General features: G+C 41.5%; 1 pseudogene; it reads left to right on the forward strand.

Moving 5' to 3' along the window:
- Nucleotides 1-611: 611 nt before the first annotated feature.
- LOC122915395 overlaps nucleotides 612-15,047 on the forward strand; it is a 122,373-nt pseudogene continuing 107,937 nt past the window's right edge.

Here is a 15,047-nt window from a genome sequence, read left to right on the forward strand (position 1 = left end):
GTCTTTTAAGCTGCAAACCAGTCACTTTATGTGTGCATGAGGATTGTATCGCTTTGGCCAAAACCTGGCTTCCTTGAGCTACATTATTTTCATCTATTGGAACATTTTACAATAGGAGACCACTACAAAAATAAGCTTGAAGGGAGTTACAAATGTCAAAGAAGCACAAAACTTCAACGAGTACAAAAATCAATATCTCAGAGTGTGTTTAATGAAAAGAACCATCACATCAATTTATCAAACCATCACTTTCAACTCATATTTAGAATAACCTCTTGGGGCACCGGGTTGGCTCAGTTGGTTAAGGGGCCAACTTTTGATTTCCCCTGAGATTGTGATTTCAGGGTGGTAAGATCAAGCCCCTCGGTGGGCTCCACACTGGGCGTCGAGTCTGCTTAAGATTCACTGTCCTTCTCCCTCTGCCCTTCCCCTAGCCTTAAATTAATTAATTAATTAATTAATTAAATGGTATCTCAATTTCTGAAGTGGCCAACGGAAATGTATTTTTAAAGTCCTGTGGGGTTACACCACTGGTCAGCGGTGTGGTGTAGCCAGCCCTGTCGTCTTGTGCTTCTTTGTCTATATCTTTCAACTCAGCTGTGTGATACTGTATGGGCCAGAGCATTTTATATGAGGCAGGTCCCTTGAATGTTGTAAAGGCCTTAGGAGGAGGGAAGTAGCTGGAGGTGGTCTCTGTGGTCAGTGCCCAAGTGAGCATTGCTGTGACTGGGGACTCTGGCAGTGGCATGTGTTCCTTCATCAACACACTGTGTGAGGAACTGGGCAGGAGGAGGAGACCTCAGCTCCCACTGGCATGGTGAGGACAACCCAGATTCACACTAGCTACACTAGCTACTTCTTCTCCCACTTTCCCAATGTGGTATTGTGGGACACACACACACACACACACACACACACACACCCTTCTCAGCACAAGTGCTGCTGCCCAAAGCCTGGAGAACAATCTGAAGGAAATGCCACTTAGCCAGTATGGCCTCTTCTAAACATTCAGCACAAATCTGGTCAAGCTTGCCAAAACCAACCGGGGCCTGGGACCTGGGTCCACCTTCTGGACCAAGCTGGACAGGGACCTCAGCACAAGTGCCCTATGGGAAGAACAAGTCCTGCAGAATATCCCAAAAATAGCCCAGAAACTCTCCAGAAGAGGTGGGTGTGTGAACACATCATATTCCTGGTCTCTAGCCTTGAGCCCTTATTGCATGACTTCCCAGAGCTTAAGGATACCTTGCACAGGGACTTCTCTGATATCTGGTGCCATATTCCCTGGAAAAACCTGTTCCACACCTGTGAGAAGATCATTAAAGACAAGGCTATCTCCCTATAGAAGAGAAGAGCCTTAGAGTGTTTTCAGGACGCCATTGGTGTCAAGATGAAGATGATGTGAGGTACTGTCTGAACACCTACCACTCGCTCTTTGGTATGGATGACGATTCTCTCTAGCAGGTGGCCCAGATTATGCGGGATGCCAGTGGACTAGGTCAGGGCTGTCATGAAGTACCTGGATCTGTACAATCTCCCTCAAGTGAGTGGGAGACTGACTTGTTTAGTCATGAAGTACTTCTTAGCCTTCCTGGTTACATCCAATCCTTTGGTGACTATGTCATTCTCCTGTTTTAGGTAGATGTAGCAAAGATGCTTCTTTAAATCAGATACCAAGGAAATGAAGGTGATCCTGAGAAAACCTTTCCACCCATGAAAACTGGCTTGGGAATGGGTCCAGTAATAGGTCCAACAGGCTCATTCTCCAGTGGAAGTCAGGTTGCCTTGGGGTTCTCTTTCCAGTAGGATACCTTGTTTTTCCATTATAAATGAAGAGATTTAACTGAATACTTTCTTCTATGTCTAAAAGACTTAATTTCTTTAAAAAAAAAAAAAAAAAAAAAAACTCCTATCTCCCTAGCCCCAGTCATAATGCACTCCTCCTTCAAAGAATAAATATTGTTAAAATCGTTAAATAAGTTTTCTCGGTTCAGAAAAAAGGAAAAGGTCATGTGCATGGTGACTCTGTTAGTCTGCTAGAGCGGCCATAACGAGGTACCACAGCCTGGGTGGCTTCAACACCAGAAATGTATTTTCTCATAATTCTGGACACTGGAAGTCCAAGATCAAGGTGTCAGGAGGTTTGGTTTATCTTTAGATTTCTCTATTTGGCTTGTAGACTGCTACATTCTCACATGGTCTTTTCATTGTGTGCCCACATCCCTGGTGTCTCTCCCTCCTTATAAGGATGCCAAGCATTAGGATCCAATCCTTATGACATCATTTAACCTTAATTACTTCTTTAAAGGCCCTATCTCTGTTTACAGTCAAATTGGGGGTTAGGGCTACAACATATGAATTTCCGGAGGGAATATAATTCAGTTCATTACAATTATATCAGTCAGTCTTATTATAACCATTTAGAACTAATACCACTAGTTAAAAAAGAGTTAATTAGCTAATAATATAACAATAGAAATAGTTTTTTTTTTAAGATTTTATTCATTTATTTGACACAGAGAGAGAGATCGCAAGCAGGCAGAGAGGCAGACAGAGAGAGAGAGTAGGAAGCAGGCTCCCCGCCAAGCAGAGAGCCCAATGCGGGGCTTTAACCACTGAGCCACCCAGGCACCCCAACAATAGGAATAGTTAATGGGTTGTAATAGAGTACTCATTATGAGCCAAGAACTCTTCTATACATTCCACATATATTAACTTATTTTTTAAAATCCTGCTATGTAGGTACTATCATGTCCCCCATTTTACAGATGAGAAAATTAAGACAGAGAGGTTAAATTTTAAAAAGAAGAGGTAGGGTGGCCAGTTAAATGTAGGAATGCCCAGTTAAATCTGAATTTCAGATCCACACCAGGTAACATTTTAGTGCATGTATGTTCCAAATACTGTATGTGATGTGCCTGTACTTCAAAAGTCCATGTTGTCGACTTGAAATTCAAATTTAACTGAGCATCCTATATTTTTATTTGCTAGATATCATAACCCTAATTATAGGCAAGATGCATCTTCTACTATAGTGAAACAGTGGATTTTAAATTCCATTCAAGAGTACCTGGAACTTTCTAGAAATACAATACGAAGTTGCCGTGAGGACAAACAAGAAGATGAAGAAGATGAAGGGTCAGATCCCCCCCTTTCAAATACTCATTTTTAATCTCTTTTTTTGTAACCGCATTTTCTATAAGTATTCACTGAGGAAAAAAATATATTCCCTTGGGTCACCTGGGTGGCTCAGTGGGGTAAGCCCCTGCCTTCGGCTCAGGTCATAGTCTCAGGGTCCTGGGATTGAGCCCTGCATCAGGCTCTCTGCTAGGCGGGGAGCCTGCTTCCCCTTCTCTCTCTGCCTTTCTCTCTGCCTACTTGTGATCTCTCTCTCTCTCTCTTTCTCTGTTAAATAAATAAAATATTTTAGAAAATATATATATATTCCCTTGACTCAAAACGTAAGTTTTCAAAGTCACTGTTTTCCTGGTAAAGCCAGAATAATTTGACATTTGGGGGTTTTGTTGTTGTTGTTGTTGTTATTTGGTTTGGCTTTGGGGTTTTCCACAAACTTCTACTTTTGTCTTTTCCAGCCCAGATATTCTCTAACTCTCTCTCCCGACAAAGGACCCACTAAGTCTGGTTGTTTGCCTGGAGGACTCTGAAAGAAATGTTAGCAGCTTAGAGCGTGAGGCCTGAGGCTGCCCCAGTTTAGGTCAAATTAAATTTGAGCACAACAACATCCACACTTTTACATAATATTCACAGCTGCTTTGGGGCCATAAAGGTAGACCTGAAGAGCTGAGACAGGGGCCATATGGCCCAGAAAGACAAAAAATATTTACTATCAAGTCCTTTACGAAAAACCTTTGCCAATCCCCAGTCGGTAAGAATCTGCTTCTAAGAGCTCCTGGCATGGTTTAGAAGCAAGCCGTCCTGAAGATTGTTCCGAGTTTAGAAGAGGTAAGAGTAACTGGGTAGATTGATTTTCTGTAATAACTTTTAATTACTTTATGTCACTGGGAAAAATTGTCTCAGAAAATCGCATAGCTTTCAGACCAAGTGTTTCTTTTTGAAAATGCAGTCACATGGATTGTTGCTGGCAATGACCTGTAATTCTAGAGAGATGAAATACAAAAGCAAGCTTTTACTGGGACAAAGTCTATCAATATTTTCCACCCTGTTTATGGCTCTTTTCAAAAACGAACCATGAAGCAGAAACCTGATAATTTTTCAAACATTTTTTATTGAGGCATAATTGACTGGCAACTTTATATTAATTTCAGGTGTATAACATAATGATTCAGTATTTGAATACATTACAAAATGATCACCACAGTAAGTCTAGTTAACACCCATCACCATACACAGTTATAGCCCTTTTTTTCCTGGTGATTACAACTTTTAAGATTTACGATCTCGGCAACTTTGAAATATGCAATATGGCATTGTTAACTATCGTCACCATGTGCACACGATAGCCTCGTAACTTACTTATTTCATAACTAGAGACTTGTACCTTTTAATTCCCTTTACCCATTTCAGCCACCACCCACGCCTCATCTCTGGCAACCATGTATCTGTTCTTTGTATCTGTGAGTCTGGTTGTCCTGTTTTGTTTTTCAGATTCCAAAGATAAGTGACATCATATGATATGTGTCTATCTTTGTCTGATTTGCTTCCTGCAACATAATACCTCCAAGATTCATGCATGTTGTTACAAATGGTAAGATTTCATTTTTTTTTTTAATTTATGGCTAAATAATGTTCCATTGTGTGTATATATATATATATATATTATACCATATTTTATATACTCCTTACTGTTTTCCAAGTGGTTGCACTAATTTACTTTCCCATCAACATTGTAAGGGCCTCCTTTTTCTCCATATCCTTGCCAGTGTTTGGTATCTCCTTTCTTTAGGATTTTAGCCTTTCTAACAGATATGGGGCTATATCCCTTTGTGGTTTTAATTTGCATTTCCCTTATGATAAAAGACGTTGGGCATCTTGTCATGAACCTTTGGCCATTTGCATGTCTTCTTTGGAAAAATGTCTATTCTGATCCTCCACTCATTTTTTTTTTGTTTTTTTTTTAATTTTTTATTCATTTAATAGACAGAGATCACAAGTAGGCAGAGAGGCAGGCAGAGAGATGGGGGGGAAGCAGGCTCCCTGCTGAGCAGAAAGCCCGACATGGCTCGATCCCAGGACTCTGGGATCATGACCTGAGCTGAAGGCTTAACCCCCTGAGCCACCCAGGCTCCCCCTTCCACTCATTTTAATTGAAATTGTTTGGGGTGTTTTGCTCTTGAGTTGTATGAGTTCTTTATATATTTTGAATATTAAGTTATCAGGTATACAATTGGCTGATATTTTCTCCTGTTCAGTAGATTGCCTTTTCATTTTGTTGATGGTTTCCTTTGCTGCACAAAGGTGGTGTGTTGTTGTTGTTGTTGTTTTTATTTAGTTTGACGAAGGCCTCTTGTTTATTTTTGCTTTTGTTGTTTTTGCTTTTGGTAACAAATCTAAAAAGCTCGTTGTCAAGACCAATGTCAAGGAGTTTACCACCAGTTTTCTTTCAGTTTTACAGTTGCAAGTTTTATATGCACGTCTTTAATCCATTTCGAGTTAATCTTGGCATACGGTGTGAGATAGTGGTCCAGAGAAACCCGATAATTTTTTCTCTGATTCCAGATCACTCTGCATCAGTTCTCCAATAAATCACAAAGGTCAGCAACATTGTAATTCCAGATAAGGCATTCAAGGTCACTGGATGCTTACAATAATCTAAAAGGGTTTAGGTTGATAATCCCAGGATTAGCATTGGAAATTTTAATAGAGTTGCTGTGTCTTTGAAGTCACATCTTAGCAAAACCCCAGTCTTCTTTCATGGAAAGTTTCCCCAAAACACATTATCTACCACTTGACCCAGAGAACACAGTTCATCGTTCGCTGCTTCATTTAGCATTTTAAACAGCTATTTTCTGTAGCTTCTCAGATTCATCCTGCATAATCAATAGCCATAATTATCCTAGGGCCATGAGGAACTCAGGGAGAGTAAGACCTCCAAGAAAAATATTCTTCTCTGAAGTTGAACTCTATACTCAATACTATAAAAATCAGATGTCTGATCTAGCTGATATGTTTGTCAATGATAGTACATTTTCTTGACTTTTACTTATTTGCACTTTCTTGTTCTGTGGATTATTTGTGATTAAAAGAAGTCAGAATGTCCAAAAAAATTAAGAAAATATTCTAAAAGAAGGATGCCATGATATAATTGAATTTAAGAAATAGATGAAAAATAGACATACTGCCAAGACATAGAAACATCCATTTTTAATCCCATTACTATGGCTTGGATTTCCTTCCCTTTGAAACTTGAAAAGAGTTACATTTATTTATATTTATTATAAGTGAGAAGACCATCCTTTTACATCATTTATGATATCCACAGAAATAGGTTAGATACTATCTCTCTAGTAATGAGACTTCTCATGATCCAAACAAGGATCGGTAATTTTAGAGAATTTCTGAGTGTGTTTTAAAAATGTTTTACATAGTTGGGGTAATTAGGGAGGCCAATGTGAGCCACCTTGTTTGATTGGTGTTACCTACAGTGACCTCAGTTGTGTCTGTCTTGGTGATTCATTTGGGACTGGTGTTGGTCCAAAGGTGTCTTCCCAAGATGAGGCAGATTGATCCATGTTCAGGGTTTAAAGAGTAATTTCCCCCAAAGGCCACAGTAAGATGTAGATAGATTTCCAGATAGAAATTGAGAAGGAGTTGCCCCAGGAGACACACCAGGAGGCTGGGTGTTTTCCAGACAGAATGAGCTTTCACTTTCTTCCTCTAATAGACATGGCAAGAAATAATCAACTTGTGAGAATCAACACTGAAAGTAGGCAGATGGGGACATCCAAACACCCAGACACAGCCCTAGTCAAGCCAGTAAACTACACTAAAGATAGAAGAGAAAGGCTCAAAATTATCCTAAGATTCGAGCTCTCAGATCAGCTACATACAGTTGTACGATCTGTGGACTGCACAATGGCACCCAGGCAAGGAAGTGGGTGTGGCCTGGATTATATTATGAGCTGCTGTCTGCCCAGAAGAACAATCTTTTCCTAATTTTACGTACTATTTCAGAGATTTCCCAGCCCTCTGAAATCCATTCAGAAACCCCAGGTTGAGAATCTTTCACTGGGACTGTGGTACTATAACTGTGTGTGTCATTTATTTATAAATGACATTTATTTATATTTATTTATATTTATTTTTTCTCATTAATCTTTTCTCATTAAATTTTTTTTTCCTTTTCTTCATTGTGAAAGAGTAACTCAGTCATTCATTAAGCAAGATGTGAATACCAAGGGTTGAGGATACCATATCGGGGTAGATTGATTATATTAGTGGTCTCAATACTACACCCTCCCCTGTGTCCTTGTCTGTTACTATATAACCTTCTACTGCCTATCTGCTCTGTCCCTGGGCTTTGTCAATGTGACTTAGTTTGGCCAATGGGATATCAACAACCATGACGTAAGGCGAAGCTTATAAAAGTACTTGCTCACTGGGGCTTGTTCTCACTGTTGTACCCTTACCGCCACCTTATGAGCAGGCCAAGCTAGTCCAGTTATTCTAATCATCCCAACTAACAGGGAGCTAAAGGCCAAATGTGTAAGCCCAACTGAGGCCAGAAGAAATGAACCACCAAGAGTAGCCTAAGTGGCTAACATGCAAATAAATGTTTGAAAAATAAATGCTATTTGTTTAACATAAGATAGGTTGTGTTTTTGTTTTTGTTTTTGTTTTGGGTTTTGTTTTTTTTTTTTTTTTTTTTTTGGCTATTTGTCATACAACATTATTGTGGCAAAAGATCATAGATACACATAATGAACATGAGAGAGAAAGTCTCCTTAGCTTTCTCCTGAGCTTACATTCCAGTGGGGGAAAGAGACAATGAATGAATGAATGAACAAATGGACTAGAAAAAAATAGCTGGTAGTACGTGATATCAGAGAATTATTTTAAAAGCAGGGTGAGGAGATAGGCTTAGTTAGAGTCTGCACAGCTTCTTGACTTTGACCTTTTTTTGGAGGTGACATTTAGGTTAAGGTCTGAATGAATGGGGTCAGCCAGCCAAAGACCAGAGAAAAATAGCATTCTGTACAGAAAATCTAGCTAGTGCCAAAGTCCTAAAGAGAGAATAAACTTGGAGAGTTCAAGGAACAGAGAAAGGCTGCAGGGCTTGGAGTATGAGGAATGAGGAAAGACAAGCACAAGATAAGACCGGAAAGGAGACAGGCCAGATTATAAGAGGCTTTGTAAGCCAAACAAAAAGATGAGCTTTCACTCAAATGCCATGGAAATTCCTTTCATTTTCATCTAAAAAAAAAAAAAAAAAATCCCTCTGGTTTCCTTAAGGAGTGTGAATTCTGAGAAGCAAGACTGGAAATAGGCAGACCAGTTAGGGGGGTTATGTTAGTCATCAGGTGAGAGATGATGGCAGCTTGTTCCAGACCAGAGAAAGGCTGACATAGAAGATATAAACTGTGAAGTCAGAGTAGAAAGAACCTGGGGGTGGGGTAGAGATCGTTGGGGGAGAAAGGCGCAAGAGAAAAAAACCCTCAAATCTAGATTTTTTTTTCATGTGGACAACTGGGCAAATGGTAATACCTTTTATTTGAAGATCAGGGCAAGAACTGGTTTTAAAGGAAAATCAAAGAATTCTAGTCTGACCATGTAAAGTTTCAGATTCCTATTATAAATCCAGGTAGACACATTAAAAAAAAAATATATGTGTGTGTGTGTGTGTGTGTGTGTGTGTGTGTGTTATGCGAGCTCAGAGATCCAGAGAACAGACTAGGCTATAGATATGGAGCTGGTTTAGAAACATGGGAATGGATGGGGGGGGGGTCATCTAAGAAGAATGTTTTGAAGGAGAGGGAAGGGGACTAATAATGATCTCTGGGGGATTTCAACCTATAGAAGTCAATAAGAAGAGATGCCAGGGGCACCTGATAGGCTCAGTCAGAAGAGCATGTGATACTTGATCTCTGGGTTGTGAGTTCAAACCCCACATTGGGTGTAAGAGTACTTAAATAAAAAATATAGTATAAAACTTAAAAAAATAGAAGAAGGGATGCCAGCAAAGGAGGCTGGGAAGTAGAGGTGAGGATGGGAAGCAATGATCAAGAGAGTGCTATGCATGGACACCAGAGAAACAAATCACCAATAGTACAATAGTGCTGAGAGCTGAAGTTCAGGATCAGTGGAGTGACAGTTGGATTTGGCAACCTGGAGTCACTGATGGCCTTAACAAAGGCAGTATCCATGGAATGGAATGAGGAAGAAGTATGGATTGTGTGAGAAGGTTAAGTGAGGTCAACCAGGGGATACAATGAACCATTCTTCCACAAAGCGGGGACACTATAGACGCATTGCACAATAGCTATAAGAAGACAGGTGATTATTTTGGGATGAACTGTGCCCTCTAAAAAGTCATGTTGAAGTCTTAATTCCTGATTCCTCTGAATGTGAACTTATTTGGGATTTTGTAGATGTAATTAGTCAAGAGGAGATCATATTGGAGTAAGGTGAACTCTTAATCCAGTATGACTAGTATCTTTAAGAAAAGGGTAAGAACAGGGGCACCTGGGTGGCTCAGTTAGTTAAGGAACCAACTCTTGATTTCAGCTCAGGTCAGGATGGTGGGATTGTTGGGGCTCTGTGCTCAGCACAGAATCTGCTTGAGCTTCTCTCTCTCTCTCTCTCTCCCTCTCCCTCTGCCTCTCCTAAATTGTGCATGCTCTCTCTCTTTCTAAGTAAACAAACAGACAAATAAATTCTTAAAAAGAAAAGAAAGAAAAGGGAAAGACCAATTAACAAAACAAAAACACGACCGACTGAATGAAAGAAGGCATTTACAAACGATAATCTGATAAGCAGTTAGTATTCAAAATATATAAAGAATTTACACAACACCAAAAAACAACAACAAATCCAGTTTAAAAATGGGCAGAACGTGCATGTATATGCATTTCTCGAAAGAAGACTTACCTACCGATGGCTAGCAGATGCATAAAAAGATGCACATTAGGGCACCTGGGTGGCTCAGTTAGTCAAGTAACTGCCTTTGGCTCAGGTCATGATCTCAGAGTACCAGGATCAAGTCCCACATTTGGTGTCCACCTTCACAGGGAGTCCGCTTCTCCCTCTGACCTTCTCCTCTCTCGTGCTCTTTCTCACTGTCTCTCTCTCAAATAAATAAATAAAATCTTTTAAAAAGAAAGATGCACATCAATGATTATCAGGGAAATGCAAATCAAAACTACAGTGAAATATCACCTCATACCTGTCAGAATGGCTAAAATCAAAAACAAGAAACAATAAGTGCTGGTGAGGATATAGAGAAGAAGGAGCCCTTGTGCACTATTGGAAAACAGTATGGAGGTTTCTCAAAAAATTAAAAATTGAATTATCATATGATTCAGTAATTCCATTATTGGACATTTACCCAAAGAATATGAAAACACAAATTCAAAAAGATATATGCGCCCCTATGTTTATTGGAACATTATTTACAATAGCCAAATTATGGAAGCGTCCATTAATAGATGAATGGCTAAAGAAGATGTGGTACACATACACACACACACACACACACACACACACACAGAGGAATATTACTCAGCTATCAAAAAGAATGAGATCTTGCCCTTTGCAACAACACGGATGCAGTTAGAGTCTAATGTTAAGTGAAATAGGTTAGTCAGAGAAAGACAAATGCTGTATAATTTCACTCATATGTGGAATAAAAAAAAAAAAAAAAAAAGACAAACCAAAGAGAAAAAAAGACGAACCAAAAAAGAGCCCCTTAACTATAAGGAACGATAGATGGTTACTGGAGGGCTTGTGGGTGGGGCAATGGATGAAACAGCTGGAGGGGATTAAGAGTGCACCTGTGTGATGAGCACTGAATAATGTAGAGAATTGTTAAATCACCGCATTGTACAGCTGAAACTAATATAATACTGTATGTTAATTATACTGGAATTAACCTTCTAAAAAACAAAACATAAGGAAAGGAGAAGAGACAAGGACAGGCACACCCTAGGGGAGAACGCCACGTGACAACAGAGGCAGAGATTGGAGTTATGTTACCATAAGCCCAGGAGGACCTGGAGCTGCCAGAAGCTGGAGGAGGCAAGGAAGTAGCCTCCCCTAGAGCCTTTGGAGGGAGGACAGCCTTCCCAACCCTTCGATTTCAGACTTCTGGCCTCCAGAACTGTCAGAGAATAAATTTCTGTTGTTTGAAGCCACCCCATCAGCGGACTTTATTATAACAGCTCTGGGGAGCAAATATCATTGTTCCAGGAGAACATGTTTGTTAAGACACGGTGTGCTGAAAACTAGATCTCTAAAGAGGGAGAAATTGGTGATACAGGAAGAAAAAAGACTCAATTTCAGGAGTCAAGTTTTTAAGGAAAGGAAGAGGACAAGAGATCCAGAAGATGTCAGATCTCCTCGGTAGGAGGCGAGGAGGCCGAGGGAGTGGGTGCCAGTGCCTTGCAGATTTGGAAATAGCAAGTTGTTAGAGCTGTGGTTAGCTGCTTCCTTTTTCTCACAGGAATCTGAGGCAGGTTATCGGCTGAGGGGGTGGAGATGGATGGTGTGTGGCGCTGGGGAGGGAATTGGGGAGGAAGTCTGAGGAGAGAGAAAAAGATTCGGAGGAGTTGTTTTGGAAATCAAGAAACTGAATACTCTTGGAAAGTATTAAAGGATTCCAGACCCATTTGAGTTTTGCGGCCTTGACTTAGAAGTAAGCCCAGTCAGCATGGTTGTGCATTTTCTTCACAAAGCTTTCTGTGGTTCTGATGCTGGTGTGGATTGGGCAAGTATTTAGCTTAAAGGGAGGTATTGTGTTAAGTTATTACCCCCGCCCCGCCTCTTCCCCTACCCCAGGTGAGTATAAGGAAGAAGGAATTAAAATAGCTCACAAGGGAGTGACTTTAATAACTCACAAAAGTGAATAGTTTATTGTGGACTGGAGATTTTTCTGGAAGGTCAAAGAGCAGCTAAAGTGAAGTCCTGGGGTACTATTCCCAGGAGTACCCATCAGAGATGCTGTTGTGTTCCTTTTTCTCAGGCCCAGGCAAGGCTATATAGAGAAGCTGCTAGGAGAAAATAATTTCATTCCTGGCTTTTATAAAAGGAAGAAAAGGGGACACAGAGCCAGACTCTTGGGGTTGTTGGGAGAACAGGAAGGAGGGGAAGAGAGAGGAGATTACCCTAGATTGGACAACAAGTGGAGGTCTGGAGGCCCCCACTATTGAGGATCCAAGATGGAGGCTTGAGGTGGGGCAGAACTTTCAAGCAACAGCTGTTGCTTGAAGACATTCTAGGAGACATTCTCCAGGCACAGAGGCCATGGGTCACAGCAGAGGTCCCTCATCTTAGAATTGTAGGGCTCCCAGTGGTCTTAGTTTCTAAGTGCACGGCAGGCTCAGACAATGGGCCAACCTATGTGGAAAGAGGAAGGGAGGGCCCTCACCAAAGGCTTCTGGGCCTGAGACCTCCCCTTCTTCCCACTTCAGATTTGCCATGACCTTGTAGCTGAGGCTGGGCAAGAGGGCCCTTATACTGACAGATGAATGTCCAGCAGCCAATATCACAGGGACTCAAGGTCAGACAATTTGATTTCTAAGAAAATTAAGAAAGGGGCCATCTGAATCTCAAAAATGCTATGTTGTTAGGAGAGAAGTCAGACATATGAAGTTCACAGACAAGGAAATCCAATCTATAGTGGCAGAGATGAGAACAGAGATTTTTCTTTGGAGATTGGGGTGGAAACAGGTGACTAAAAAAGGGTTCCGTGGGACATCCAGGGGTGATAGAAATGTTCTTCATTCAGGTGACAATCCACCCAAGATTTGCCTACTCACTGTATGTGATTATGTCTTAATAAAATAATGACTTGGATCTCCCATAGTATCCCATGAAGAAAAGAAGGAAAAATGAGAGGAAGGGCACCTGGGTGGCTCAGTGGGTTAAAGCCTCTGCCTTCAGCTCAGGTCATAGTCTCAGGGTCTTGGGATCGAACCCCACATTGGGCTCTCTGCTTAGCGGGGAGCCTGCTTCCTCCTCCCTCTCTCTCTGCCTGCCTCTCTGCCTACTTGAGATCTCTGTCAAATAAATAAATAAAATCTTAAAAAAAAAAAAATGAGAGGAAGAGAGGAAGAAAAGAAGAAAAACGTGAGATCGGTTACCTCAGGCAGCCACAACTGCACATGGGCTACCCACTTGTTCCACAAACTTTTATTGAGCACCTAGTCTGTGCCAAGTGGCCAGAGCGCAAAAGAGTGGAAGCGAAAGGTTCAATACACAGAGCTCAGACCTGGGTGGGATTCTTTCTGCCTAAGGCAAGGAGCCATGCTTGTGGGAAATGTCTGAAGAGGCAGCCCAGGGGCACATGGGCTGGAAAGACCAGGAATGCTGAGGCCTGAATCCACCTGACTTAAACTTCTTTCTCCTTGAAAATCTGAACACAAAAACCACAGTCCTGGGGCACCTGGGTCGCTCAGTGGGTTAAGCTTCTACCTTCAGTTCTCTTCTCAGCAGGGATCCTGCTTCCACCTCTCTCTCTCTGCCTGCCTCTCTGCCTACTTGTGATCTATCTCTCTGTTTCAAATAAATAAATAAAATCTTTAAAAAAACAAACAAAAAGAAAAACCACGGTCTTGAAGCCCAGGACTTCCTGCCCCAATCACGGTGAGAGATGCCTATGACTGATGCTGGTGTAATGCTGGGCTTGGGAAGACATTCTCAGGGAAACAGGCTGCTCTGGGCTCCAACAGGCAGCACTCCCACCCCGGGAGGCTGTTCTGGAAGATTTCTGCACAGGTTACTGAGTCTCCCACTGCTTGGGTTCTCCCAAGCAGTGGGAGAAGGAAACCTCCTCAGGCACACTGTTCCCTTCCGGAAACAAGGGACAGTGTGCTGCCCTGAGGAGACTTGGGAAAGTGACATTTCCTCAGGCTAAATGACATCATGAGGTGATTTTTCCAAAACACTGGGTTAAATTGGGCCCGATTGTTTATCTTCTTCAGCTCTCTGCAGGGAAAAAAACATGCTCCAGCTCCCGATACCAATAAAGAGAGCATTTGAGACTATGATAAACATGGATAGATATTTCTTTGAGAGAACAGAAAACAGCAACACCACACATTTAAAATGGCAACACCCACAAAATCCCATATTGCCATTTCTTGGCCGCGTACTTAGAGGCCCAATAATATCAACTCTGCTGCTCAGCGCTTTGCTCTGGAGAAAGAACACAGGATCCATCATTTCCTATGCATTTAAATGAAAACTTCCCAGGATGCCATTCATTAGAGTTTGTTGGTTTTTTGTTGTTTGTTTGTTTGTTTCTCAAAAAGTTTCTTTATTGGGTGCCTGGGTGTCTCAGTCATTAAGTGGCTGTCTTTGGCTCAGGTCAGGTCATGATCCCAGGGTCCTGGGATTGAGGCCCACATCAGGTTCCTTGCTCAGCGGGAAGCCTGCTTCTCCCTCTCCCATCCCCCCTGCTTGTGTTCCCTCTCTCTCTGTCTCTCTGTCAAATAAATAAATAAACTCTTAAAAAGAAAAAGAGTTTATTTATTTATTTGAGAGAGAGAAAGAGAGCACAAGGAGGGAAGGGGCAGAAGAAGAGGGAAAGGGACAAGCAGACTCACCACTGAGCATGGAACACACCCTGGGGCTCAATCTTTGAATCCTGAAATCATGACCTGAGCTGAAGTCAGACGCTTAACCCACTGAGCCACCCAGGTGCCCTTCATCATGAGTTTAGAAGTAAAAAATTTTTTAAAGGAGTTTATTTATTTATTTGGCAGACAGAGATCACAAGTAGGCAGAGGCAAACAGAGAGAGAGGAGGGACCAGCTTCCCTGCTGAGCAGAGAGCCTGATGCGGGGCTCAATCCCAGGACCCTGGGATCATGACCTGAGCCGAAGGCAGAGGCTTTAACCCACTGAGCCACCCAG

The sequence above is a fragment of the Neovison vison genome, chromosome 8, assembly GCF_020171115.1.
Source record: "Neovison vison isolate M4711 chromosome 8, ASM_NN_V1, whole genome shotgun sequence".
NCBI lineage: Eukaryota > Metazoa > Chordata > Mammalia > Carnivora > Mustelidae > Neogale > Neogale vison.